Below are 24948 nucleotides of genomic sequence, written 5' to 3'. Positions count from 1 at the left end.
TTAGACTATACCTGTTGGACCAGATCAGATCCTAGAGGGGTTCATCTCCACTCCCGTGCTTCGTGACACTCTAGTCCATTTGGTGGGTCTTATGGAGAGGGAGGACCAGGCCGGTACATTTTTGGTGGCACCAGCTGTCTCTCAGGATGGGGGAGGAGCACATACTCCCTCTACTCACACTCTAGAGCAGATGGCTCCCCAGTACCAAACTCTAGCAGCCCTGCCAGTTTGGGTAGTTCAGCCGATTGTTGCGGCACAGGCCGGTGATAGGCCTGCCATGTCTTCTGAGGCTTTATTGAGATTGGACAAGTTTACTAAGCTCTTTCCAGTTCACTTCAGTGGTGCACCTTATGAGGACTCACAGGATTATCTTGAACGCCCATGAGGTGCTGCAGAACATGGGTATAGTTGAGACCAATGGAGTCGATTTTGCTGTGTTTCAGATGACGAGTTCCGCCAAGAGGTGGTGGAGAGATTATATGTTGACCAGACCAGCTGGGTCGCCTGCACTTACTTGGGATCAGTTTTGTTAGCTATTTCTAGAGAAGTTCCTCCCTGTCACACTGAGAGAGGATTACCGCAGGTAGTTTGAGCATCTCCAGCAGGGTAGTATGATTGTTACTTAGTACGAGACTCGTTTTGTGGATCTAGCTCATCATGATCTTATCTTGATTCCTACTGAGAGGGAGATGGTGAAGAGTTTTATTGATGGACTCACTTACACTATCAGGCTACAGATGGCTAAGGAGACCGGGGGTGAGATTTCCTTGTAGATGGCTATAAATGTTGCTAGGCGGATTGAGATGGTTCTTGCTTAAGAGAGGAAGTAGGGGTATGATAAGAGGCCTTGTCATTTCGGTGGGTTTAGTGGTGCCTCGTTTGGAGGCAGGGTTACTTCTGGAAGAAGCCATCCTCCCAGGTCGTTTCAGTCAGCGCTCCAGGCATCTCATAGTGCTTTAGGTAGTCGGGACCCTTATGTGTCTCATCTCAACCAGCTAGCCTACAGTGCACCACCAACTCCTATTAGTGCACCTCCGCTATAGAGTTTTCAGGGTGGTTACCCAGATTGACAAGGTCAGTTCCAGGGTCAGTAGTCATAGCAGCCGAGGACCTGTTATACTTGTGGTGATCTAAGGCATATTGCTAGATTTTGTCTACGGGCACCGGACATCACAAAACAATAGGTTTCTCGTGCCATGGTTCCGACACTGGTTGCTTCACCGCCCGCTCTGCCAGCTAGAGGCAGGGGTCAGGCAGCCAGAGGTAGAGGTCAGGCCGCCAGAGGTAGAGGTCAGGCCGCCAGAGGTAGAGGTCAGGCTGTTAGAGGTGGAGGCCAGCCAGTTAGAGGCCGTCCTAAAGACGTGGTTCAGAGTGGTGGGGGCCAGTCCCGATGTTATGCTTTCCTAGCTAGGCCTAAGGATGAGTTATTTGATGCTATTATATAGGAATTGTTCCAGTTTGCCATAGAGATGCTTCAGTTTTATTTGATCCGAGTTCTACTTATTCCTATGTGTCATCCTATTTTGCTTCATATCTGGTTGTGCCCCGTGATTCTTTGAGTGCTCCTGTGTATGTTTCCATACTTGTGGGAGATTCTATTGTAGTAGATTGTGTATATTGCTTATGTGCGGTTACTATTGGGAGTCTTGAGACTAGCGTAGATCTCCTACTTCTTGATATGGTAGATTTTGATGTCATCTTGGGTATGGATTGGTTGTCACCTTATCATGCTATATTGGATTGTCACACTAAGACAGTGACCTCAGCCTTATTGGTTTGCCTCTATTAGAGTGGAGGGGGACTACTGGCCATTCTACCAGCAGGGTTATCTCTTATGTGAAGGCTCGACATATGGTTGAGAAGGGGTAACTAGCTTATTTAGCTTATGTCCGCAATTCTAGTGCGGAGTTTCCTTCCATGGATTCAATATCAGTTGTTCGTGAGTTCCTAGAGGTGTTTCCCGCAGATTTGCCGGGGATGCCACTCGATAGATATATTGACTTCTGTATTGATTTGGCTTCGGGCACTCAACCCATTTCTATTCTGTCATACTGTATGGCCCCGTTAGAGTTGAAAGAATTGAAGGAGCAATTGCAAGATTTGCTTGATAATGGATTCATTAGACCTAGCGTCTCGCCCTCGGGTGCTCCCGTATTGTTCGCGAAGAAGAAGAAAGTCACCATCAAGAACAAGTATCCATTGCCGAGGATTGATGACTTATTTGATCAACTTTAGGGTGACAAGGTGTTTTCAAAGATTTATTTGAGGTCTTGCTACCATCATATGAAGATTAGGGCATCTGATGTCCCTAAGACAACCTTTCGGACTCAGTATGGACATTATGAGTTTCTAGTGATATCATTTGGGCTGACAAATGCCCCAGCAACATTTATGGATTTGATGAAACGGGTGTTCAAGCCCTACTTGGATTTCTACACGATTGTATTTATTAATGATATCTTGATTTAGTCCCGCAGTCGAGAGGAACACGAGCAACATCTTCGGATTGTACTTCAGACTCTGAGAGATAACTAGTTATATACCAAGATTTCAAAGTGCGAGTTTTGGTTGGACCCAGTCTCCTTCCTGGGGAACATCGTATCAACAGAGAGCATAAAGGTGGATCCTAAGAAAATTGAGGCAGTTCAAAACTGGCCTAGACCCACTTCAGCTACAAAGATCTGGAGTTTCGTGGGTTTGGCGGGTTATTACCACTAGTTCGTGGAGGGGTTTTCATCTATAGCAGCTCCATTGACCATATTGACCCAGAAGGGTGCCCGTTCAGATGGTCAGATGAGTGTGAGTTGAGCTTTCAGAAGCTCAAGACTGCTTTGACTATGGCGCTATTGTTGGTGTTGCCCACAGATTCAGGATCGTATACGGTGTATTGTGATACATCTCGTATTGGACTCGCTGCAGTATTGATGCATGATGGTAGGGTGATCGCATATGTGTCGCGGCAGGTGAAGGTTCATGAGAAGAATTACCTTGTTCAGGACTTAGAGTTGGCAGCTATTATTCATGCGCTGAAGATCTAGAGGCACTATCTTTATGGAGTGTCGTGCAAGGCATTCATGAATCATTGGAGTCCACAATATTTGTTCATGCAAAAGGATCTCAACTTGAGGCAGAGGAGGTGGTTAGAGTTATTGAAAGACTATGATATCACCATTTTGTGTCACCCTGGGATGGTCAATGTGGTGGCCGATGCCTTGAGTAGGAAGACAGTGAGTATGGGCAGCCTTGTGTTTATTCTAGTTGGTAAGAGACCGCTTGCATCGGATGTTTAGGATTTGGCCAATACGTTCGTGAGGCTGGACATTTTAGAGCCAGTTGTGTTTTAGCTTGTACACTCGCTCGGTCTTCCTTGTATGAGCGCATCAGAGAGCGACAATATGATTATCCTTATTTGCTTGTCCTTAGGGACACAGTGCAGCACGGTGATGCCAAGCTGGGTAATGTTGGAGATGATGGGGTTTTGAGGATGCATGATTGTATTTGTGTGCCCAATGTAGATGGACTTCATGAGTTGATTCTTGAGGAGGCCCACAGTTCCTGATATTCTATTCATTAGGGCGGCACCAAGATGTATCAGGGCTTGCGGCAACATTATTGGTGGAGAAGAATTAAGAAGGATATAGTTGCATATGTAGCTTGGGGTCTAAGTTTCCAGCAAGTAAAGTACGAGCATTAGAGACCTGGTGGTGTGTTTCAAAAGTTGGAGATTCTTGAGTGGAAGTGGGAGCGTATCACTATGGATTTTGTTGTTTGACTCCCACAGACTCATAGGAAGTTCGATGCGGTATGAGTCATTGTGGACAGGCTGACCAAGTCAGCGCATTTCATTCATATGGTAGTTACTTATTCGTTAGAGCGGTTGGCTGAGATCTACATCCGCGAGATCGTCCATCTTCACGGTGTACCCGTGTCTATCTTTTCTGATCGAGGTACGCAGTTCACTTCGCACTTCTGGAGAGCAGTACAACGTAAGTTGGCCACACAAGTTGAGTTGAGCATATCATTTCATCCCTAGACGGACGGACAGTCCATATGCACTATTAGATATTAAAGGATATGCTTCGCGCTTGTGTTATGGATTTCGGAGGTTCTTGGGATCAGTTCTTTCCACTTGCAGAGTTTGCCTACAACAATAGCTACCATTTGAGCATTCATATTGCTCCCTATAATGCATTATATGGGAGGCAGTGTCGATCAACAGTTGAATGGTTTGAGCCGGGGGAGGCTCGGTTGTTGGGTACAAATTTGGTACAGTATGCCTTGGATAAGGTCAAGAATATTTAGGATCGACTTCGCACAGCTCAGTCTAGGAAGTTATGCCAATCGTAGGGTTCGTGATGTTGTATTCATGGTCGGAGAGATGGTATTGCTCCGGGTTTCACCCATGAAGAGTGTAATGAGGTTCGGGAAGAAGGGCAAGTTGAGCCCTAGGTGTATCGGATCCTTTGAGATTCTTCAGAGAGTGGGTGAGGTGGCCTACAAGCTCATATTTCCACCTAGTTTATCAACAGTCCATCCAGTGTTCTATGTGTCCATGCTCTGAAAGTATCACGGTGATCCGTCCCATATGTTAGATTTCAGCTTAGTCTAATTGGACTAGGATTTGACTTTAGAGTAGGAGCCGATGGCTATTCTACCCAGGCAGGTTCGATAGTTGAGGTCAAAGAATTATCCTTCAGTTCGAGTGCAGTGGAGAGGTCAGCCAATCGAAGCAGCCACTTAGGAGTCCGAGTCGGACATGTGGAGTAGATATCCACACCTTTTCATCAGTCCAACTACTTTTCTATGTCCGTTTGAGGAGGAACACTTGTTTTAGAGGTGGAGAATATGATGACCCGATAGGTCATCTAGAGCTTTAACCATTAATTTTATGTTTCGAAACCTTAAATAGCTCCTTTTAGCCTTTCTCAATTTGCGTGCGTAGTCAGTGTCTTTTTTCTAAAAGGCTTTTATGTGAAAAATTAATTAAAATGTGAATTTGTTCCTTCAAAATTTCATTTGAGTTAACTTCGGTCAACGCTTTGAGCAAACGGGCCCGAGTCCATATTTTGATGATTTGGTGGGTCCGTATCGTGATTTGGGACTTGGGCGTATGCGCAAAATCGAATTCGGAGGTCCCTAGATCGAGGTATCGCATTTTGTCAAAAATTTGAAGTTTAAAGAATTTATAAATTTGACTGAAGTTTGACTTTGTTGCTACCAGATTTAGATTTTGGTTCTGAAACTTGGTATGAGTTCATTGTTGTATTTATGACTTATCTGCAAAATTTTGTACGAAACGGAGTTGATTTGATGTGATTCGGATATCCGATTGTTAAAATGAAAGTTCTTAAGTTTTTTTGAAAAAATCATTTCTTTTGGTGTCCAATTCGTAGTTCTAGGTGTCATTTTGGTATTTTGATCACCCGACCAAGTTCGTATGATGTTTTTTGAGTTGTGTGCATGTTTGGTTTGGAGTCCCGAGGGCTCGGGTGAGTTTCGAATAGGCCACAAAGTGATTTTAGACTCGGTAGAATAACTGATGCCTTTTTGCTTCTGGTGTTCTGTTGTAGATCTTGCATTGCTCACATTTGCGAGCCTCGCTTTTGCGAACTAGGCTTCAAATTTGCGAGCTTGATGTTGCTGGGGAAGTCTCGCATTTGCAAGGTAAAATTTCACATTTGCGAACTTGCTCTTTTCCGATTTTGCAAAGGCAAAGTCGCATTTGCAACTCAGCATGGTTTTTGACAGTCTTCGCATTTGCGAAGAAATGATGTGCATTTTCAAGAGCTGGGGGTTCACATTTGCGACCCAAAACATCGCATTTGCAATGATTGGGCTTCTGAGAGGAGTTCGCATTTGCAACCTCTTTCTCGCAATTGCGAACAATATATCACAATTGCTACACCCGCAACTGGGTAAAAACTGAGTTAAACGGGATTTTGCTCATTCTTTCAAATTTTCAACCCTAAAAACCTTAGACGCAATTTTCCCAAGAGCTTTTCTTCCTCAATTCATTGGTAAGTGACTCTAACCTACTTCTTTTCAATTACCCACTACATTTTATAAGATTTCAACCTTAAATCTAGGATTTTCATGGTAGAAATTGGGAATTTGGGTAGACTTAGGGATTTTTGTAAAATTAAAATTTAGACCTCGAATTGAGGTCGGATTTCGAAATAAATTTCATAACCGGTCTCGGGGGTGAATGGATAATCAGGTTTTGGTTTGAATTTTGGATTTTGACCAAGCGAGCCCGGGGTTAACTTTTGTTGACTTTTTCAATAATAACCTAAATTGAACCTCTTCCATTCATGGGTAGTTCCTAAGGCTTATTTTGAATTGTTTGGTTTATAATTTACTAGATTTAGCTAGTTCGGAGGCTTATTCGAAGGGCAAAGCCGTGGTTGAACTTTGAGTCGATTGAGCGAGGTAAGTGTCGTAGTTCACCTTGACTTGAGGGATTAGGACTTATTTGCCTATTTGCTACGTGTTTAAATGTGTGGGTACAACATATATGTGAGGTGACGAGTACTTATATGTTGTTGTTGGGTTAAAGGATGCAGGTGGGACTTGTTGCTTGTAATTTATCGCCTCCCTTACTTATGATATCCTTAGGTCAGTTTATTTATTATTTGATCATTCTATCCGCATTTATGAATTAAATTGTGATGGTTAATTATTTCTTTGAAATTAAGGATTGGTATCTTGGAAATATTATTGACGCAAGGTTTATTCTTGCTTAATCTTATATTCATGACTTCATAGTAAGGGAGAGTGGTAAAACACGAAGAGTGATGCTGTGCCATATTTATCGTTTCATGAAGAAATTGAGATTAAAAGCACGAAGGGTGATGTCGTACCGTATTTATCGTTTCATGGAGAGATTGAGAGTAAAAGCACGATGGGTGATGTCGTGCCATTATTATTGTTTTGGTGAAGTTTACAGTAAAATCATGATGAGTGATGTCGCGCAGTCTTTATTCATTATGTTTATCCGTTTTCATTGGTTGGTGATTTACTTGGCTGTCTTATGTTGACATCCCCGTTCTAGCTATCGTATCTTGTTCCTCTTCGCATGTCCCCTCCCAATCGTACATGTTTAATCTCTATTTGTTGTTATGGTGTACACATATCTTCGTTTGTACATGTTTAATTACGTGGTGTCCCATCATAGCCTCGTCACTATCTCGTCGAGGTTAGGCTCGACACATACGGAGTACATTGGGTCTGTTGTACTCATACTACACTCTGCATTTCTTGTGCAGATTTTGGTACTGGTAATAGTGGTCTGTGAGGTGCATCAGCTTGGATTAGCACATTTGGAGACTCGAGGTAGATCTACTGGCGTCCGTAGACCTTGAAGTCCCCTTCCTCTTTCCTCATGGAAATTTTGGGGTGTGACAATAGGTCTTGTGAATTGCGCGTACCATATAAGTGTTGGAAAAGGAATCTATTGAACATTTATTTTACTGTTACCAATGAGCTAGTCTTGCATGGAAACTTAGTTCAGTTAGATGGCTTAAACCGACTGATATATCTAATTTTTCTATGTTATGTCATGACCCAATTTAGAATCGTGACTGGCGCTTAGGAGCAAGTGCTCCCAAAAAATCATCATCGGTGTTTTACAGAAAATCGAACAGAGTCTCCCCTATTTTTGGACTATCCTAAAAATTTATCCTGTCTCAAATCAACAACCAAACATCCTAATATCATACCAAACAATTAACAACTTATCAATTAACCAAACAAGTCTCCACCATTACTAATCAACCCACTAACAACCAGAATTACTAATTTATCTCCAACTTTCATAATAAAGAACGATACTCAACATAAGACTATAATAACAAAAGAATACTCATGACACTAAATATTGACTATGGAGCGACTCTAAGAGTTCAAAGAAAAGACCATATCAATAAATAAAACCTCCGCCTACGCGAACAAGTGTGAGGCTCACCAAGAACTATCAACCTGTGCGCTCCAATTAACGAAATCCTCGCCCGCGTCAACTATTGTCTCTGTAAAAAAATTTAGCGGGGAATGGGTCGCTAGCTCAATGAGTAATAACACTTAACCACAACCATTTGTCACACCTCCTTTTTCCGTACCGCGAGGGTACAAGGGAGTTTTTCCAATTAAAGGACAATCAAAACGGGATTTATTTATTTATTTCAGAGTCGCCACTTGGGAGATTTAGGGTGTCCCAAGTTACCAATTTTAATCCCGAATCGAGGAAAAGAATGACTCCATATTACAGTCTGCGTACCAGAAATCCGGATAAGGAATTTTGTTAACCCGGGAGAAGGTGTTAGGCATTCCCGAGTTCCGTGGTTCTAGCACGGTCGCTCAATTGTCATATTTGGCTTATTTATCTGATTTTAATACAATTATGAACCGATGTGCCAATTTTAACTTTTTACCACTTTATTATTATTATTATTTTTTTTAAAAAAAATTGTGAACATCGTTTAAAACATGTCTTTGGATTACGTCACATGAAATGCACCCGCAATCCGGAACACATTTTTATTCAATGTTTTAGGATTTAGATTTGGGTCGCATGAAATGCGCATCCGAGTTTAAGAAGGTAAAATTAATTAAATCGCGCCTAAAGAGTCTAGCGCGTCATTATCTTTGGGGAAGGAAGTGAAATTCACTAAACAATCCATCCCAAATTCTAAGTATTTTTTTTAAAAAATAATTAAATAAATAAATGAGATTGGAGAATCCTGTAAATTTTTGTATTATTTACATCTATTTATTTTTAGCGAAATCCTTCCTTATTTTAAGAATATCCTTTAATGACTACATTTTTATTATTACTAAGTTTGTCTATAAATATAAAATCAATCTCTACATTCTTAAAAATAACATATTAAATAGAAGAGAAAAACAAATATCAACAGAAAGTAATAAAAATTATAATTATAAATACAACCTGGAATTGTCAAAAAAAATAAAATAAAAAAAACAAAAAAAAACTAATTATACCATATTTGGATTAAATTCATATTGTTAGTATGACTTAAGCTTATTGAAACTAATTATTTACAAATACTGAAAATTGAAAAAAAAACTTGATTACTAAACCATATTTCTAAAAAATTAAACAATTTAACCTTAACTAACTTTGTTTTAATTCACATCATGTCCTAATACTTGATTCGCAAACTAATTCATGTTTTAACTGAAATTAACTACATGATTCCGATTAACTTAACGTTGACGAAAAACCTTATGAATAAGGAACTTATTCAATTTTTGCCAAACTGATTCAATAACGCCATTTTTTACGTTATTTCTTCTATTTTTATTATTAAACAGTTTTAATTAGTAATCAGGCTTAAATATATTTCCTAATAATCCGGTTAAGGCATTATTTAATATGTCACTATAATATGCCTAGTTATGCCAAATGACAGTGATTTACAGAATAATAATACATGAATAACCTAAATACAATACAAAAAAACAATTAAAACTAAATTAAAAATTTAACACTCCATTCTTCATTTCAGCTTACAAAATGCCAAAATTACAGTTGTGTACCTGATATTGTCAATATAAGAAGAAGAAAGTCAGCAACGTAATACGTAACACAACAACAGCAACAATAACCAGCAATAACCAGTCAACGAAAAACCCCAGTGACAGATTTGAAAAATTCAAAATAAAATCCAGGAATGCCGAAAATAACGGACAGAAACCAAGGGAAATTTTCAGATTTTTGAAAGGCTAGTTAATCTTCAACCCTTAATTTCTACACCTGTATACCAGAATATTTATCAGGTGTGTACGACTTTCTCTTCTAATTTTCAACTTTTTTTTATTTTCTTTGTATGTTTTTTCTTTTCTTGAGAGTTTCAATGTTTTTTCGGAATAAATGTTCAGCTCTTTTTTTCTCTAATCTCTTTGTCCCTATATCTGATTTCAAGACTTCTACTTATATCACATCCCATAAATCTTTTAATCAATTAAAATCAACCCATTTTCTCTACCAAACCCATTATCTTCCCACTCATCCCTATTACATTAAATAAACATATCACACCACCCCATTATATTTTGTCCCCCATGTCTAACATAAAATAATGCAAGATTCCCCCACTAAATTTTGTCTTGTCCCTCCTTTATATTAAATAACCATATCACAACCCACCCCATTTCATTTTGTCCCCCATGCTTCAAATAAACAATTACAAAATGTACAATTCCTAAACTACCCCTCCGACCCTATTGCAAATTACTATTTTACCCCCGAAAGTACTATAAATTACCAAACTACCCATCAGCTATAACACATCAATTAATCAAACTTAACCAAAATATAGACAATATGATTAATTTCTAACAATGTTCAAACAACAAATTTCATGAACATGAATTCTTCAACATTTCAACAACAAATCACATGAACATGATTTCTTCAACATTTCAACAACAAATCACATGAACACAAATTGAACAACAAAGAACAACTAAAATTTGATTGAACAATATTTTAGCAACAAACAATCCTATTTTCGGATTCAACAACAACAACAAACAAGTATATTTAGATTTCTAAATTCAATCATATTGAACTTAAAATCCACTCTAACAACATTACAACAAACAATTCTTATATTAAACTTTAAACAAGATTATGAGACCAATTCAAGAAATAATCACAAATGGTAAACAAGAAATCAAACTATACACATTTCGGATTCAAAATCAAACAAACATAATATGAACATGAATTAAATCTAAAAATAAAAACGACGGATTCAAATGACTAAAACCAACATACTTCCCTTATTACAACTAAATTCTTTTAGGCAAATGACAAAACAAAAACTAAGAAGAAACAATTATGAATTTAAACTTGAACTTAACAATATTAACAATTTCCGGAAAATACATCAAATACATGAAACAAATTGAAGAAACAATTAATTAAATTTCAATTTGAATCTAACAAATATTAAACTAACAAATATTCACTTAAACAATAATACAAACATGAAATAAACATGAAAACAACTAATTAAACTTCTATTTTGAAATCTGAAAATTAATTTTAACAAAGCACATGAACATGAACAAACTAGAAAAACGATTTCAACGATGAACAACGAACAAAACGAGTAATGATTTTAACTTTGAGAAATATAAAAACGAAAATGGACAAAATAAAATTCAAAACTACTAACCGGATTGAAACGACGAACGACTAACCAACGACGAACTCGAACTTAAGGATTCGGCTGAAACAACGTCGAAGCAGTAGCAATGGAGGTTAAGGAGAAACAGTGGCGACATCCGTTCGGAGCAGCCATGGTTGCTCGTCGCAGCTGGACACGGGCAGCAGTTGACGTGCTCGGAACAGGAGCAGCTGGTCGACCATGGCAGCAGCTCGACGTGCTCGGAAGTAGCGGCGATAGCCGCGGTCGACGAAGAGGAGACGCAGTCGCGACAGCAGCCATAGCAACGAGCGTTGACGAACACGAAGAAAAAGTAGCTGGACTGTTGTTCATTGGACGAAGAATATGAAGTGATGACATAGGCACAACTGCATGAACAGTAGCATCAATGGCTGGACGCGAGGAAGAAGCATGATGAAATCGACGAGGCATCGATGGCGACGAGGGAGCTCCGAAGGCGATGAAGTGAAGCTTGTTGGGTCTGTTTGGAGAAGGTTGACGCTGCAACAGTGTGTGTGTAGCCAGGGCTGCTTGAGGTTGAAGGCAAAGGGAAGCCATGGGAGGTGGGGTTTGGAGGTTGGAGAAGATGAAGCAAATAGGAGGGGTGGCGGATGGGTTAACTCTTGTTTTTGTCTTCTTTTTGTTTTGTTTTGTTTTGTAAAATGTAAGACAAAGGGGTTTGGGTCTTTTGGGTTATGGACTGGGTCGACCCAGTTCGAAATGGACTGGGTCGTAGGGAAGATTGGGCCATTTTTGGGCCTGTGGCTTGAAATTGAAGAAGAGGCCCAATTCCGACTTTCTTTATATTTTCGCTCTCTTTTATTCTTTTATTTTTCTAAAACTAAATTATAAAAATACTTAAACTATTATTAAGAACTAAATTAAGTTATAAAAGCACAAATTAACTCCCAATAACAATTAACGCACAATTAAGTATTAATTAAGCATAAAATTGTATATTTGGACATTAAATGCTAAAAATGCAAACGATGCCTATTTTTGTAATTTTTAATTTTTGTAAAACAAATTTAATTACTATCAATTGTAGAATTAAATCCTACATGCAAAATGCGACATATTTTTGTATTTTTTATTAATTTAGCAAATAAACACACACAGACAAATACAAATAATTATTCAAAATATCACAAAATTGCACACCAAAGAAAAATCATTTTATTTTTGAATTTTTTGGGAGTAATTCTCATATAGGGCAAAAATCACGTGCTTACAGCTGCCCCTCTTTGCCCGGAGACACGAAGGGTTTTCGTGCAAAGATAAAGCGAGCGATTTTTGCCCATCCGAGTACTCTGTTGAAGCATTTTTTGAAAAAGATTTGACCGAACCTTTGCTTCAAAGGTTTCCTACATATCCTGGGCTAAACAGGAATCAGGTCAATGTAGTTCGGGAAGTCTTGGTAGCTGGGACTACCATGGGACTGCAATGTTACTGTTGTTGCATGCTACTTTTACTGTTTGCTGACCTCCTTATTACACCACGCTTAAAAAATAAGAAGCTAGACTAAGGTAGAAATTACAGAATCTTATCTATTTTCCCCCTTGCTCCGGTTGCCTTGATTTTTGTCGGTTTGTGTTTCCTCTGGTGCCTTTTTACCAAGACTTCTGGCCCTTGGCTTTTTTTGAATACCAGTTTTCATCATTTTGTTCGGTCCGCTGGGGACATGGCTTTCTTCATTAAGCTTTTTGGCGGTTCCTCTGGGGACACGATTATCTTCATCAGATTCATTAGGTTGGGCATGATTTAATGTTCACACACCATTTTTCAAGACGCGTCTTTTCTTTCTTTTGACTCATGCGCTTGAATTTGCGCTGGGACTTCTTGTTGCCACCTTCTGCCTTCCGGTGTTGGGATTTTTATTGTTTCCTGCTGGGGATTCTTGTTGTAACCTTCTGCCTTCCGGTGGGGTTACTGACTTCAAAATCTGCAGTATAAGACTGAAAAGTATTCCTCTCGTTATACAGGTGGGCGCCTGGACATGAAATGAAAATGTATACCCGCATTATACTGGTGGGCGACCTGGAAATGAAAAACTGAAATGTATGCCCGCATTATACTGGTGGGCGACCTAGAACAGAAATGAAAAGACAGAAATGTATTCCCGCATTATACTGGTGGGCGACCTAGAACATGAAATGAAAACATAAATGCATACCCGCATTATACTGGTGGGCGACCTGATTTCGACAAACGACTTTAAAATAAAAGGCCATTCCTTCCTTTAGGTTGGCGAGATTTAAACAACTTTAAAAATAAAATCACATTTGAGGGCGGATGAACCCAAAGTATCCTATTCGAGGGCGGATGATCCCAAAATATCCTATTCGAGGGCGGATGCACCCAAAATATCCCAAAGTATCCTATTCGAGGGCGGATGATCCCAAAATATCCTATTCGAGGGCGGATGAACCCAAAATATCCTATTCGAGGGCGGATGGACCCAAAATATCCTATTCGAGGGCGGATGGACCCAAAATATCCTATTCGAGGGCAGATGAACCCAAAATATCCTATTCGAGGGCGGATGAACCCAAAATATCCTATTCGAGGGCGGATGAACCCAAAATATCCTATTCGAGGGCGGATGAACCCAAAATATCCTATTCGAGGGCGGATGAACCCAAAATATCCTATTCGAGGGTGGATGAACCCAAAATATCCTATTCGAGGGCGGATGAACCCAAAATATCCTATTCGAGGGCGGATGAACCCAAAATATCCTATTCGAGGGCGGATGAACCCAAAATATCCTATTCGAGGGCGGATGAACCCAAAATATCCTATTCGAGGGCGGATGAACCCAAAGTATCCTATTCGAGGGAGGATGAACCCAAAGTATCCTATTCGAGGGCGGATGAACCCAAAGTATCCTATTCGAGGGCGGATGAACCCAAAGTATCCTATCCGAGGGCGGATGAACCCAAAATATCCTATTCGAGGGCGGATGAACCCAAAATATCCTATCCGAGGGCGGATGAACCCAAAATATCCTATTCGAGGGCGGATGAACCCAAAATATCCTATTCGAGGGCGGATGAACCCAAAATATCCTATTCGAGGGCGGATGAACCCAAAATATCCTATTTGAGGGCGGATGAACCCAAAATATCCTATTTGAGGGCGGATGAACCCAAAATATCCTATTCGAGGGCGGATGAACCCAAAATATCCTATTCGAGGGCGGATGAACCCAAAGTATCCTATTCGAGGGCGGATGAACCCAAAGTATCCTATTCGAGGGCGGATGAACCCAAAATATCCTATTCGAGGGCGGATGAACCCAAAATATCCTATTCAAGGGCGGATGAACCCAAAATATCCTATTCGAGGGCGGATGAACCCAAAATATCGTATTCGAGGGCGGATGAACCCAAAATATCCTATTCGATGGCGGATAGACCCATCTTCAAAACTTGAAATTGTCTTACCTCCGGCTGTTTTTCTTAAAATCGTGCTATCTTGCTATCTCTTAAAACTTGAATTGATTTCCTCGTTCCTTTGAGAAAATTTTCAACAAATGGCAGAAAATTTTCTGCCCCAGTTTTGGTGCTTTTCCTTGTGGCATGTTTTTTCGCCATTAATAAGATTTCCTTTTCCTGCTTCAAATCAAAGAAAATTTGTTAGTTTTAAAACATGGTGAGTGGTCGTGCCACTCCTACTGGGGATGGTTTTTCCCTTTCTCCCTTCTCCGCTCTGTGTTTCATTACGCTATCAAAACTTGCTGGGGATTATTTTGCTAGGGATGAATTTTCCTTTTCTTCCTTCCCCACTCTGTGTTGTCCGACCCTCTTGGAACTTGGTCGAAAATCTATCGGGGATGCTCCTACATCTCGATGATCTGCTGGGGGCCTTCTTGGAATTAGGTCCACAATTTTCTCAACTGTTGTTTTCCTGTTTTTCTCCTACTTCCCTTGGAAATTTGGTCCTCTTGGGATCTAGACCCATTCATCACTTGGTGTTTGCGACCAACTTCTTCTCACTTTTTCGCCTTATCTTTGGCATATCGTATTCGCCTTTTGCTTTGCATCATTTTGGCAACTGGTAGTAAACTCTGAAAATCCTTTTCAAAAACAAACTGCTGGGGAGGTAAAATCTTTAAACCAAGAAATGAAAAAGTGATGATCTCAAAAATAGAAAAAGAAGAAGTCTTTTTGAACAAATGCTGGGGAAAAGGAAAGAAAAGAACTTATCTGAATGATATAACCGATCCCAATGATCATGTCACGCATTCCGGATTAATCAACCCAGTCTATTTGTATCAATCAACCCTTTGGACGGCCTCATGTTGCTGGGGATAAACAGGTACTCAACCTTTTGCCAAATGCGGATCCTTCCCGCCAATCTTGTCTTGTCGCCTCATAGTGCCCTTCGAGGGGTTTTCACTAATAAGACTCTCTCATTTCTCTCAACTCCCATCGCCTTATGGTGCCTGTGAAGGTTTTCACCGATAAGACTCTCATTTTATTTTATTTTTCAGCTGGGGATTGGAGTGCTGCTGATATGACTCTCTCTGTTGGGGATTCTTTCGGCTATCAATTCATTTCCAGCTTATGATCTTCTTCTTTGCTGGGGATCAGAGTGTTATTCCCGACTTCCATTTGCATTGACTTAGCACTTCTCAGATACTGATCGGGAGGTCTTTTTTGGACATCAATAGGGGTTTTGTGTATGGCTGAAAGGAGAAGGGGGTATCCAAAAAATAATTTTCAGGGGTAAAATAGTACAACTCTTGGAATCAAACTTTTTTTTGCCAAAATTACAAGCGCCAACTTCTGCCCCAATGTTTCTTGCTCGGGGATTTTTATTTTGTCACACTATGTTACCTTATGCACACTATGTTACACTATGACCAAACCGTGAGGCGCCTACGTATCCTTCTTTGATGAATCAGGTCAAACGTAGTTCCCAATTCCTTTGTTTTTTTTTCTTGTGACTTTTCTTTTACTGATTCCAAAAGATGGGTATGAAAGAGTAAATAAGGGTCAAAAGGGGAAGCAAAGGTTAAAGTGTTTGGATAGAAGAAAGAATTGTCTCCGTCATTTCATTTTCTGATAAATGCTAAGTACAAACAAACAACAATTACAATTACAAGAAATCATACATAATATCTCTTAACTGCATCAGAATTGATAGCCATGTCGACGCATTTCCCTTCGATATCTGTTGATCATAAAGCGTCATTGGGCTTGCTCTGTTTAGATTGCGATAATCAACACACACCCGAATTTTCCGTCTTTTTTTTTTACACTGGCACCACATTAGCCCACCAATCAGGATATCGAGCGACCCGATTAACCTTAGTATTCAGCTGTTTGGTCACTTCTTCCTTAATCTTCACACTCACGTCAGTTTTGAACTTCCTCAATTTTGCTGGACGGGGGGAAATGCCGGGTCAGTGGGCAATTTTTGAACCACTAGATTGGTGCTTAAACCCGGCATGTCGTCGTATGACCATGCAAAACGTTTTTGAATTCAGTAAGTGCTTTGATTAGTTCTTCCCTGATGTTTGGTTCAATGTGGACGCTTATCTTAGCTTCCCTGATATCATCCGCATCCCCTAGATTGACGGCTTCAGTGTCATTTGAGTTGGGCTCTTTTTTTTTCAAATTGGCTTAACTCTCTGTTAATTTCTTCGAAGGCTTCATCCTCATAGTATTCCGACTTATCATCACAATCTTGTACTATAAGTTCGAAATCAGATTGATTTTTTTAGACTAGGTTGAAGATCCGTCGTGCATGTCATATCATTAGAACCAGTATAAAGAGAACTGTTCAGAAGAGAAAAAGAAGAAGAAAAATTAAAACAAAATAAGGAATGAAGAAAAAAAACTTTCACTTTATTAAAATACTGGATAGCAAGGTTTCACACTTTGGCGAGCACAAAAAGAAATCTGGATTACAACCCTGGAATAATCCAGATAACAAGAAAGAAAATCAGAGCTCACTACCAAGACTCCCTTCGTATAGGAAGAGGAGTAACCATTAAATTGTTGATTTTTGCTTTCAGCCCCACAAACTGTACATTTTCCCCACTGGACCCTTTTCCCAACACCATAACTGACTTGTTATCTACCTTTTCCAACTATACCACCGCTTTTCCACTGGTCAACTTTTCTTTTAAACCGGCACGGATCATCATCACTGTTTGTGAGGGTTTCTTTAGCTCCCCTCCTTCGTGCACTAGCTCGATCATGTGGGTTTCATGGTGTGCCGACAATAGGTTCTGATTGATGTTGGGTGCCTCTGGTGTCTGAACCTCAATCTTGTTGGTGTCAATAAGATTTTGCACTGCATGTTTCAACTTCCAACACTTCTCGGTATCATGTCCGGGAGCCCCCGAACAATACTCACAACTTACCGAGTGGTCCATATTTTTGGGAAGGGGATTTGGCAATCTGGGCTCAACAGGACTCAACTAGCCTAACTGCCTTAATTTGTGGAACACGGTAGTATAGGTTTCTCCCAACTCAGTGAATGTTCTCTGTATTCTTTCATTTCTGAAAGCCTGATTTCCCCGAAAACCTGCCCCTGGAGGGTTCCTGTAGGCCCTTGGTGGCGGATATGTGCTTTGTGGGGGTGGATATGTATTTTTTGGAGGCGGATATGTGTTTTGGGGAGCCGACGCGCGCCATTACGGACGAGCCGGAGGCTGAGTGTATGTCTGGGCTTGGTGTACGGAGAAGTGTGGTTCTTGTGGTGGGTAGTAGGGTTGTGGAGGGTAATTTGGAGTGTGAGGGTAGTTTGGGTAATGGGGTCTGGGTTGGTAACGAGGGGAAGGACCTCTCGATCTGGACCAGTTGCCTGCCTCTATTGTCGCGACCTCTTCTCTCTTTTTCCTTCCAAGCGCACCTCCCGTGCCGCTCTGAATGGCCTGAGTCGTTGCCTTGATTGCCGAGTAACTCAGGATCTTATTGGACTTAAGTCCCTCTTCTATCATAACTCCCATTTTCACTACTTCATTGAAGGATTTGCCAACTGACGTCACCAAGTGACCAAAGTACGTTGGCTCTAGAGTTTGCAGAAAATAGTCCACCATTTCGTTTTCCCTCATTGGAGGATCAACTCTGGCTGCCTGTTCTCTCCACCGGAATCCAAATTCCCGGAAGCTCTCCCCGGGCTTCTTCTCAAACTTTAGCAATGTGAGACGGTCAGGGACTATCTCAAGGTTGTACTGGAAGTGACCTGCGAAAGCCTGTGCTAGATCGTCCCAAGTGTACCACCTGCTTGGATCTTGTCTTGTATACCACTCTAATGCCGACCCGCTCAAACTCTGGCCAAAGTAAGCTATCAATAGCTCATCTTTGCCCCCTGCTCCCCTCATTTTGCTACAAAAACCCCGTAGATGTGCCATAGGATCGCCATGCCCTTCGTATAAATCGAACTTGGGCATCTTGAACCCTGCTGGTAATTGAACGTCAGGGAAAGGGCATAGATCCTTGTAAGCCACGCTGACCTGGTTACCTAACCCGTGTATGTTCCTGAAGGATTGCTCCAGGCTTTTAAATTTCCGCATCACCTCGTCCTGCTCTGGGCTCTTAGCCGGCTTTTCAATCTCCGCCGGGACCTCAAAGTGGGGATTATAGGTATGTGGCTCGGGTGCTTTGAATGTGAGTTCAGGGGGGTAATATTGTGTATCGTGAGCCTGAAACAGTGGCTCACTAGATGATCTGTGCAATGGGGCTGGGGGAGGTGCCACAAAGACGGGAACATTTGGTGGAGGAGGGTTTTGAGTGGGTGGTGGAGCTTGGGAATCATAAGCCTCTCTTCCCTGATAATAGTGATGGCTTGGGAAACTTGTTGAAGGACCGGGAGAGGGGTATTCCGGCGTGTGTACTGGTTGGAGGGTAGGAGTAACGGGTAGTTCTTGCCCCTTCTGGGCTCTAGCTAAGGCTATCTGCATTTCATTCATTTCTAGCCTCATTTTTTCCATTTTCTCCAGGGCTTCCTTCAGCATCTGATTGGCCGTTTTTCTGACTCAACGCTGTTGTCTGACCCAGTCATACTTTCTGGTATAGGACCTTTTGATCTTGTTTGATAATGGTACGGTGCCAATACGCTCTAACAACTAACTGATATTAATTGGAAAAACAACAAACTTGTCAGTGTTAGAGTCTTAACAGATATTGTAATTGCACGTTGGGGGATGCAATGTTCTTAGACAGTTAACCATTTCTAACATGCTTTTGCTCTGACCGCATGCATCATTCCGGCTTATTTTATTTGTGCCTCTTTCGAGTGTTTCAGGGACCTCTCTTTTCTTCTTCTCTTTTTTTCTTTTGTTTTTTTTCATTCATTTTTTTTCATTTTTGTGGTCGAATCTTATGGAGATTGACTACGTATCATGACCCCGCATGAATCAGACCTTGCATAGTTCGGACCAATATAAGATAAACAATAATAAACATTTTTTTTCTCTCAATTTTTCATATTAGAACAAACTGGGTTTCAAAGGTTTAAAAATGACCTACAAACTCGAAAATCAAACAACCCACATATTCTAATCAAAAGATTTCACAAACGGTCAGTTTCTTTCCTAGTTTGACAAATGCAACCAAACAGTTATTTTTGCAAATGTGGCCCCTTCCAAATTTCACATGAATTTTGAGGCCGGGGGGAGGATTATTTTATGACACTTTACAAACTTGTCCGTTCTTTTACGAAAATAGCCTTTCGACAACTGAAAGATACTCTAAGGCTATTTCGGCAAGAACGGTTTAAGACGCGGCCGAAGCTGGCTCGGCTTATTATGACAAAATTCAAACGGTATTCACCTGACCGCCGACTCGGGGACGAAGATTTTTAAGGCTGTGTGGGTCAACCGGACCAGAATCCTAAGAATGACCCAAAAGGTGACTGTTTATGCAATGTCAGCCTTCCGACGTCCCTTTCGAGAACATTCGGCTGTTTATGACAAAACAACGTCACCTGACATATTTATGACTCTTTTTATCGTTTTTCAAATTAGAAAACTCAATATTGCAAACACGGCCTTTCAACGTCTCGAGGACGAAGCTTTTTAAGGTTGTGTGGGTCAACTGGACCAAATCTTAAAAAATGACCCGAAGGTGGCTGTTTATGCAAAGTCAGCCTTCCGGCGTCCCTTTCGGGAACATTCGGCTATGTTTTGACAAAACAACGTCACCCGACCTCTTTACGACAGAATTAAAATTTTGACATGTTTTTTTTTTATTATTATTATTATTTATTTGTTTTGGCTATTTTAGCAAAAGGTGGGGTTGGACCCGATGAGGGTTGCCTACGTATCTCACATCCGGTGAGAATCAAACCCGCGTAGTTCGGGTAATCAAGAACAAGTAGACGAACTAACTTCTTTTTTTTTTTTTAAATTTGTGAAAGAACTACTTTAAAAGAAGAAGAGAAGTATATTTTTTTGATTGATTTTCCTTTTTTAAAAGAAAGACTTCTAAGATATATTTTTTTTCTGAATTCTCATTTGTTTTTTTTTACTCTAAGGAAAAAAAAAGAAAATATTTTTCGGAGTTTTACCTTTAATCAAAGAAATGCTTCTAAAAATGTTTTTTTTTTAATTTTGAATTTTCTTTTCAATTTTGAAAGAAGAATCAAAATATTTTCGGATTTTTTATTATATTTTTTTTCTAAAAAAAAAACTTTCTAAAGAAGTCAATAATGGAAAAATTTTGGATTTTTTTTTGTTTTGAAAATTGGGGGTCTAAAAAACTTTTCTAGACTTTTGGCAAGACAAATATTTTTTGCAACTAATAAAGATATAGATATATATTTTGGAAATAAAGAGAAAAAAATTTTGGACTTATATATATATATATATTTGTGACAAATAATGAAAGACTCTTTTTATATTTTTATTTTTATTTTTTTTGCATTTTCATAAACAAATAAATAACAAAAGAAATATTTTAAAAAATAAGACTCTTTTTCATTTTCATTTTCATGGCAAGATAAACTATATATATTTTTTGAAAAACAGAACAATGACTTTTTCTTCGCTTTTAATAAAACAAACTAATAAGAGATTTTTTCTCATTTTCTTAAAATTTCGGCGGAGTTTTGACAGTATTTGGGCATTTGTTTTTTTTCAAAATAAACAATCAATTCCCTAACCGCTATTTTTTTTTTAATTTTAAAATATTATTCCTGATATTCACAAGTCAGTCAACACACAAGTCCGAAACAAATTAATGCGCAAGTAGTAACAAGTAAGATGCATCAGGATGATCATTTTCATTTTTGGTGCACCTGCCCTAGACAGACCCAACCCCTGTGTTGAGCCTCCAAAGTCAGATGCACGTGATGCAAACAAACGTTCCTACTAGGGATCCGGCATGTGGCTTTGTTATACTAGGTGTGAGCACGTGATTTTTGTTTCGCACGACAATCGCTCCAAAAAGAAATAAAAAATAATAATTGGCCCTGCTGTACAATTTTTGGATTTCTGTGCGGCACCTTGTTGATTTATTTGTGACTTCGGCCCATTTTTATTTATTTACTTTATTAAAATAAAATTCAAAAAAAAATATATGTGTCCTGCATAATTCGAACCGTAATCCGGTCGTTAAATAGAAAATCACGAATAGGCATCTTCGTCCGTGATTTTATTTTTGTTTGACTTTACCTGTTTTGAAATATTTTAGTGTGTGTGTGCAAATAATTGTATTGAGTGTGTGTTTAATTTTAATTTGATTTTTTGGCTTAGTTTTGTATTAAAATAAATAAGAAAAAGAAATAAATAATAAAAAAAATATATTGAAAGGACCCCTTCTCTTCCGGACTTGGGCCAATTTTAACAAAATTGGCCCAAACGAACAGCCTAAAACCCAGGCCTGCCCGGTCCAGACCACCTGATGCCCAGAGAATCCAAACGACGTCGTTTTGGTACATGTTGATCTGGGCCGTTGATCTCGAATTGATCAACGGCCAAGATCAATTCCCCATAACCCACCAATAAACCCGACCCGTCTCACCCGGACCGACCCCAACCCTCAACACTTGAAACGACACTGTTTCACTTAAGACCATCAGATCCAAACCGTAGATCTAGATTGATCTAACGGTTGAGATCAACCCACCCACTAACTATATAAGCCTAGATCCTTACCCTGCCCCCCTATCCAATACCCCAGCCTCGTCGTCTTCACCCAAACCCACAAACCCTAGAGCCTCCCCTGTACTCATCACCATGAAAACCGGCGGCATGAACGCCGGTGACCTAGCCCTGAACACCATAGAACCCCCTCACCACCCTGAACATAGACCTGTTAACCGTTTGGTTCGAATCACCCTCCAGGTTCTCGAATCTTCATTTGAAGATTCGAGTCAAAACTCGATCTACACCAACCAACCCCAGCTTCACACCAGACACTCCCCAGACCACCCTCGTGACCAAACCGTACTTGGTTTGGTCCGAATCTGATCAGGGAAGCCTGAATCCTAGATCTAAGTTTGAAAGTTTTGTGTTCTTCCGTCACTGGTTCAACCGAAGAGATTAAGGTCTAATGGACTTTAATCGAAGTGTTTCTCAGAAACACTTCGTTTAAAGTCCGTTCAGCCTTAAGAAAGGCCTGACCAAGTCCGAGTTAAGGTTTTGACCTTTTGCGGTTTGAGGTGAGTCTTGTTTTCTTTTCTTTATTTTTTTTGTTTTATTCCGTGTGATTTGTTTTCAAAAGTCTGTTCATATTTGTTTTAATTTTACCAACTTCTGTTTGTCCACTTCGCCTGAACTTCTGTTTGTTTGAATGAGTCCTTCTATTTGCCCTGATAATGTGTATGTAAGTGGTGTGCAATTAGTTGATTCTCAACATTGAACTGATCATTTGGCTTCTCGAGCACCACTTTGCTTAGCCAGTACAATTCAAATCGCATGTCGATACTGTTGAATGTTTGATTTTTGGCTTCGATTGTGTGTGTTAATGATAATATAGTCGAGTCGACATGTGTCGTCAATTAGTTTCGACTGTCCGAACAATAACAAATCGATTTACTTCTGCTAAGCATTTGTTGAGTCAATTAAGAACCAGTTTTTGTTTACTTATATCTTGTTTGAATTGATCAGTAATGTAAAAAGGATTGTTTGTGTTAAAATTCTGAATTGGAAGGCATGTGCACTCGTGCACAGCATGTGCATTGGTGCACCTCATGTGCCTTGTGCACAGCCTGTTTTTCTGCATAAGAAGGCTTTTAAGTTTTAAACAATTTGACAGCATATGCTGTCAGATATATTCTACTGCCCATACCTTGCTTTAAGTTTAAAAAAGTGTTAAACCTTTTAAAAGTAAGTCTGCCAGGGAATGTTGATGGGGTTTAATACTTAATTAGCTAAAGTTGGAATTAAAAATGGAAGGCACATGGGAGGGGTACTGGGATATTCTGAAAAACAGGTTGTTAAAAGAGATGTTGTTTAAGCTTATAAAAGGGGGACAGAAGAGGAGCTGAAAAAAAAAGATATACACACACAGTGAGGAGTTTTGAGAGAGAGAGTTTGAAATACATCCAAAGAGATACAGACAGAGAGGGATACCTAGACTGAGGGGATTGAAAAAGGATAGGATTGCACAGATAGAGGGAGGTTAAGAGATAGCAAGTATACAATCAACATTCCGAAACTGTTTCTTCCTGTTGTTATTTGGGCTTTTTCAGTTGTTCAACTTGTTAAATCAATTCTGATTCTTTGGAAGTTCCAGTTGTGTCTATTAGTCGAGTGTCTTTCATTGGTTTACTACTGGTTTGTTTTGCCTGGAGTTCTGATTCTACTCCACTGGGTGTTGCTGTCATTTGGCTGCTTCTTTCTATCGGCCATAGTTTGCATTTCTGTGTTTGAGCCTGTCCTGCTGTGTTGCTTTGTTTGCTGCTGCCCTGTCCTGCTGCTATTGCTAGTCCTGTTTCTTTTGCTGCTGATTTCCACATCTTCTTCTTCTCCTCCTTTGCATTTTCAGCATTTCCAGGTATACATTTCAAGTTCCATACGGATGTAATTGAATCAGTTTGAAAGCATGAAATGAAAAAGGTTGAAGAAGTTCAAGTATTTTTTTGTAATACTCATAGTACATTAACAGGCCTGTGAAAATTGATCAGTTTTATTCAACGGTTCGAAAGTATGTACTAATATTCGACTGAGTTTACCCTTTTGTGTTTTAGCTCGTTAGTTGTTGTTTAGTATGGGCATGTACACTTCGATCTCATACAATACTGTTTCTGTTTCATTTAGTTTTTTTTAGTTAAGACTGGTCCACATAAGTTTAGTTAAATTCAACTCAAGAAATGTTCGGAATTAAGTGTTGTATTTCGTTAGCTCATACATGATTTCTTGTCAAAATAAAGCATTTTACTTTGCCAGTATATCCTTTAACTTAGTCCAAATAAGTTTAGTAAGTTCAACTTAAGAAATGTTCGGATTAAGTATTGCATTTCATCAATCTCATATGTAATCTTTTTGTTCGACCAAAGCATTCCCGTAAGGCATGACGTTTTCTCACTTTATAAGTAATTAATCAGAAATTGATAGGAGTCGGGTTTAGGCCAAAGTATATATTAGCATACATTTTTCTTTCTTCTATCTCTGAAAAAATATAGAAATGTAGCCATTGTAGGATACCCTTCTAAAATAATGAGACGAGCCTCGCCAAATAAAGATGCAAATCGCGGGGCCCTCAATAACTAATCACAACACTTAGAATCTGGGCTAGGCCGTTTAGTGAATCTCATGGCCTTTTCAAAAAAATAATAATAACGCGTTAGACTCTTA

The sequence above is a fragment of the Nicotiana sylvestris genome, chromosome 12, assembly GCF_000393655.2.
Source record: "Nicotiana sylvestris chromosome 12, ASM39365v2, whole genome shotgun sequence".
Classification (NCBI taxonomy): Eukaryota; Viridiplantae; Streptophyta; class Magnoliopsida; order Solanales; family Solanaceae; genus Nicotiana; species Nicotiana sylvestris.
This window is presented reverse-complemented; position numbering follows the sequence as displayed.